Here is a 6,221-nt window from a genome sequence, read left to right as displayed (position 1 = left end):
ATTTATGCCCAGTTTCCCCTATTGTCGCTGAATATACCCATTGAGCACTGAAAATGGTGGATGAGTTCCAAGGACGTAGCATACCACGACATTCTTCCAATATTCTATTTCGGAGTTAATGTCCTCCTCATCTATTTCAACTATTAATTGATTTCCCTCACAGACTGGTCTCACATAGTCAAGTTTGAACCGTGCATTTGATATTTTCGCTATGTCAAAATTATCCCAAATTACGCCATTGATTCACTCTCCTGGTCCATCATGATTGATTGGGATTCTACCTCCTCAGCCTATGACTTCTTCTCACCGCTTGATTGTAGACTGGTAATAGCTAACCAGTCGAGAATATTCTCTTTTTCTTGCACTGCCTTTGATTTATTTATTCATTTCGCCCTATACAATCGTAGGACAAGTTCCAGTGAATGTATTTAGAGGATTTATCATATATGATTGTTTTCATTGCTGACAACATATTGTTAGGGTTGTTCACGGTTTTGGTTAAAACCAAAACCAAACCGAAAATTTAGCCAAACCGAATAAAAAACCGACATTTGGTTTGGTTTGATTTGGTTTTAAATTTTAAAAACCGATAATATTTGGTTTGGTTATGGTTCTATTAAAAAATAACCGAATAAATAACCGAACCAAACCGATAAATTATATACATAAATTTTATAATTATTTATATGTATAATATTAGTTTTTCATAAATAATTATAAATATTTTATACCTTTTAATCATTAATTTGATTTTTGGTCTACTTATTTCACATGATTGTTTAAGGCCCATGTTTTTAAGAATATGTCCAAGCTCATGTCATTAAGTCTTTTAACTCTTTAAGTGTTAAGTGTAAACCTACTAACAGAAGCCACGTTAGAGTCTAATGTCTTTAACTTAAATTTTTAGCCTTTCTTTGTCAGCCATTTGATTCTAGGTTGTTTTTTTTTTTTTTTTTTTTTTTAATTTATTCGTTTCTTTTTTCTTGTTTGAATGAGTCCTAAACTTCTAGTATTTTTCATATGAAAAGGACAGAGGTTGTAGATTTGGAGGTTCCTATAGAAGATACTTCAGTAACATCAGCATTTACTGTAACTCAAGCACATGGTAATGCCCTAATACTTCTTCCGTGAGTAATCCTCCTAAAAAGCAGAAAATAAACTCCTTGTAATCGAGACCCTAGCCTTGGGGATAATGATAGAAAAACATCTGAAGTTTAAGATCTTCACACAAAGTTTTGTTAATAAAATGGGAGAATTGAGGGCAAAATGCAATTATTGCCCCAAAGTTTGGGATCATTACACAAAGTTTTTTTATTTCATATATTTTCATTTTAATTTTAGGTAGTCTTTATGTTTAATTAATATGTATGTTTGTAAACAACAACTAAAAACTCCTATGCTCTACTTTATTTCCAGGTATGTGTATTAAGATGACAAAAATGGTGCAGCCACTACTAAGTTAGTGTTTAGCTCTATATGTAATAGTTTAGCAACTTTGGGTAATTTGAGTACTACACTATCACTAATAGTGAAAATGTTTCTATAATGTATGTTTCACCTTAAACTATAAATAAAAGTTATCATTTGAACAAAAAAAACAGACATGTCTTTTTCAACTTTTTAATGTTTTATTGATAAGTCTCATGGCTGCTAGTCATAAACCGAAAAATCGAACCAAACCGAACCAAACTGACAATAACCAAACCAGTGGTTATTATTTTATTTGGTTTGATTATGGTTTTAGACATTTAAAAACCAACTAAATTGGTTTGGTTATGGTTTTAATCAATAACCGACCCAAACCGAACCATGAACACCCCTACATACTGCAATTCATCTTCTTCTTTATTCTGGCTTGTGAGTTGTTATGCTTTTCGAAGCTTACACCAGATCCTCTGAAATTGAGCGAATATTTTCCCCCCTCTAAAATCGATTCGTGCCCCAAAAAAAAAAATGTTGGTTCATTCCTATCTGCATCTCCAACTTTAGAGGCGGGAATGATGGTAATAGTGGTGGAGGGGACGAAAATTTTAGTGGTGGAAGAACAAATAGAGAGGAAGGGTAAAATGGGTTAAAGGTGCTTAGGTGGCATGCCACGTGGCATCAAAATCATCAAATGTCAATGCCACATAGGATTGGATGTCCACCTTGGAAAACTTTAACAGAGGAGGGGTTTATTTGATCCAATAGTATAACGACACGGGTATATTTGGACCCAAAATATAACGAAGGGTATATTTAAACCTTTTCTCATAATACAGAGGTATATTTTGCCCTTTTCCATTTAAAAAAAATACTTTTACCCAAATAAAAATTTACTAATAGAAAAAGGATTTTACTTGAAAATGATAGAATAATATTTTTCAAAGGGTTTTATATTACCAAATAGTGCAGCCATAAATAAATATGCTAGTACACACTTCGAGTTCATATTTATTGTAAAATACAAACATTAGCTATATATAATAATTATTTCAAATTATAACTGTGAATGGTATATACATAGTATAAGTTAGTTATACCATGTAATTTTTCAAAAATAAAAATGTGGGACCCTAAGCAAACTTTTGAAAAAATTAAGGGACAATTTCCAACGGTCTCTTTGACACCACCTTTATTTCCTTTTGAGGTATAAATTGCCATCAAACTTTTCAAAATTTACCTAAAAACACATACAAGCAACTATGCAAATAAAGGGTAAAACTGGGACAAAAACAAAAGTTGTGAGGCTGCGAGGACAACAAAACTCATGAATGCTTACTTATATATAGTTATAAGCTTATAATATAAAGCTATCGAAAAAATTGAAGAGTTCAAGTTAATAAAGAACGTTCTGTCATCATACGATGTTTAGGTTAGAACACATGAAATTCAGAGGATGATATGTAATTGAATTACTGAAGAAGAGGATTATTAAATAGCTCAAGTTAATGGATAACGTCCCTTCATCATCCAATAATATTCGACTAAATTTATCAGGGGTATTTTACATAAATAGCAAACATTTGGGGTTTAATCAAACTTCATAGCTAATGTTTCAATATTTACGTTCTGTAGAAAATCAGCCTAGCTCCCACATGTGTATTCAATTTTTGTTTTTAGCTGTATTCATGAAATAACTATCTATATTCATAAATTGGCTTGTTGTATTCATGAATACAACGAGTAAAAACTGAATACATATACACCAATAATTACACAAAAAAAATAATATTTTCCGGTATGTATACAACAGATACAGGCAAAAAATACAGTATAAAACATTCATACACCAAAAAATTAACAAATATGCCATATTTTCCGGCATGTATACAACAAATACAAGCGAAAAATATTGTATACACAGTAAATATGCAACAAAATAAAAGCGAAAATATGGACTTTTTCCAAATCTGACCGGAAAAAATTCCGGCGAATCCAGATCTGACTGGAAAAAATTCCGGCGAATCCAGATCTGACCGGAAAAAATTCCGGCGAATACAGCGAAAATCTGGACATTTTTTTTCCGACGTAGATCTGAGTTTTTTTCTTCTTCTCCGGCATAGATCTTAGTCTTTTTTCTTTTTTGCATCCAACAATGCTCAGTTCCGTCGGTAGTCCGGCGAATCCAGATCTGACCAGAAAAATTTCGCCGGAGAAAGAAAGGGAAAAAGGGAAGGGGCTGGCAGTGACTGTGGTGAAGGGCACGGCATTTCGCCGGAGCTCCGGCGGTCGGTGGTGGCCGGCGGCGGAGCAGTGGGGAGAAGAGGGGGGGAGAGAGATGGGAGGAATGGGTTGGGAGTGAATAGTGTGATGAGTATTCTATTTTGTGTGTGTATATATATAGTTACTGTAACACCCCGTACCTTTAACGAAAGTTTTGACCACGATCCTAGACTTAGAACATTAGATAAAGAATGTGGAAATTGAAATTTTTCTGTTCAGTTGTGATATGGTGGTTTACGCCCATGAACAGTGACCGTATTTCAATTTACGACCATGAACAGTGCCCGTAAACTGAAACCAAGAATTTCTGAACATTCTGGAATTTGACATTTTGAGGTCATATGGTTAAATACGGACCGTATTTCACTTTACGGCCCGTATTTCAAAACGTATTTCGAATTTGGGAAAACGTCCTTGATGAAAGTTGTAGAGCATTGAAATACCTTTCCAACGGTATCTTACGGGGGTCAAACGGACATCTGTGCAAGGAGTTATGGCCATTTTACTGAAGCGACACAGTGTAGTCCAAAGTGCAGAATACGGTCCGTAAATCAATTTACGGCCCGTAAACTGACTTTACGACCAGCAGTGTTCAGGTCGTAAATTTTACTTTCACAGAACAATATATATTCGTCCATATCAGTTCAAGTCATTATTTTTCATTCCCTCAAACCCTAGAACAACCTCCTACTCTCCTCCAACATCAAGAACACCAAGGTAAGTCCATTCTAATTATTCCAACTCCATTCTAACATATATCCTTGTAATCTAAACAAGAAATCATCATTCCTAATCTAGGGTTTTCAAGAAAACCCATCTCAAGATTCAAGAATCAAGATTTAGGAAATCTTCTCCAAAATTCAAGTCTTTAATTCAAGTTTTGGAGCAATTAAGGTATGTCTCTTTTGAAAAATCTTATATTGGAATGCATGACTTCTTTTCTTGAAAGTTCTTTATTGAATAGAAAGGGTGAACTTCTCATACAAAACCCTAATGCATGTCTAAGATTTTAATAATGTTCTTACCCTTATCATTGATAGATTTGACGGGTTAGAATAGAGAAAATGACATTGAAAGCTCGGTTATGATTATTGGATATCAAATGATTTGTGGGCTGTTTTGGTATGATTAAATGGATAGAATTAGTTGGATATTGATATAAAATAATTGTTGAGATTGTTGTTGATGTTGTTGTTCTTGAATTTGGAAGTATAAATATTATTCAAGATCCTTTAATGAATGAAAGGAAAAGAAATCTTTGCATGTTCCTTGAACTCTAATTCATGTTTAAATGGTGGTTAATGTGTGTGTTACAAACCCACATTAAACCTAGATTGTAACAAACCCTATATATGTATGTGATATTATGAATGTTTTCCTCTATAAGATATGTTTAATAATGATGGTTAAGGGTTGGTAATGATATTCTCATTGATGATTTAAGACATGGAAATCTTTCGTAAAGAAGTTATACGTTTTCAAACATTGGTCGGAATAACTTATCCTTTCAATATGGCAAAATGCTCCGTAATGATAATTTGACTACAAAGATGATTTCTTTTAGACAAGGTCATGCGTGTGTAGGGTCAAGCCCGCATCGAACCTTACACGAACTATACTACTTTGTGAAACTCGCTTTTCCCCATTATTGGATGATTGAACTTAAATCTTCTAAAGGTTAGACCTTCAACTTGTTTTGTTGTTAAATGGGTTTCTTAAACTTGAAATTGAATAAGATATTTGAATAAGATTCTCAATCGGTTGTAACTTGAAATGCCTCTATTTTAGATGATGACTTGAGAAGTGAGGTTCGGCTCTAAGCCATGATTGATAATTTAGTAATATGACATGATTAGTATTTTTGTTTGTATTTTGGACCTGTATGGTAAAGTTATGTTAGTCCAGAGGACGATTAGCCTTCGTGGTTTCCTAACCAGGAGTATCGATTGATTGATTAGTTTGGCTGTGAGTAGCTTGCTTTCTATCTTGTTTCGTGTGAGTGGCTTGAAGTGATATTGAATTCGTAAGTGAAATGCTTGGCATGGTAAATGGTAAAGAGTTAAATTGGTATGTCTTTCATTGATCGATATGTGTAATGAACTTAAATGTTATTGACGATATGACTACTTTGAGACAAATTGGTGAATCGGCTTCTATGCCATGGACTTTGTTGTTGTGTTTGGCCTAGCCACTCGGGAGGAAGGGTAGCCACTATGGATCCTAGTGTGTCGTTGCCTAGCCATTCGGGAGGAAGAGTGGCCACAGCTGGGTTCGCTACCCGGGGTGTGATTTATGCCTAGCTATTCGGGAGGAAGGACAGCCACTGCGTACTACATAGTCCGGTGTGATTTATGCCTAGCTATTCGGGAGGAAGGATAGCCACCGAGAATTATATGTTCCGGTGTGGTGCGCTATGCGCGATATGCTTGATTCTTGGGCCTGTATTGGCATGTGTGACATTCTTATTCTCTTATGGAATTGTTGATGACTATCTTAATTGATTAAAAGGGCATATT

The sequence above is a fragment of the Lycium barbarum genome, chromosome 3, assembly GCF_019175385.1.
Source record: "Lycium barbarum isolate Lr01 chromosome 3, ASM1917538v2, whole genome shotgun sequence".
NCBI lineage: Eukaryota > Viridiplantae > Streptophyta > Magnoliopsida > Solanales > Solanaceae > Lycium > Lycium barbarum.
This window is presented reverse-complemented; position numbering follows the sequence as displayed.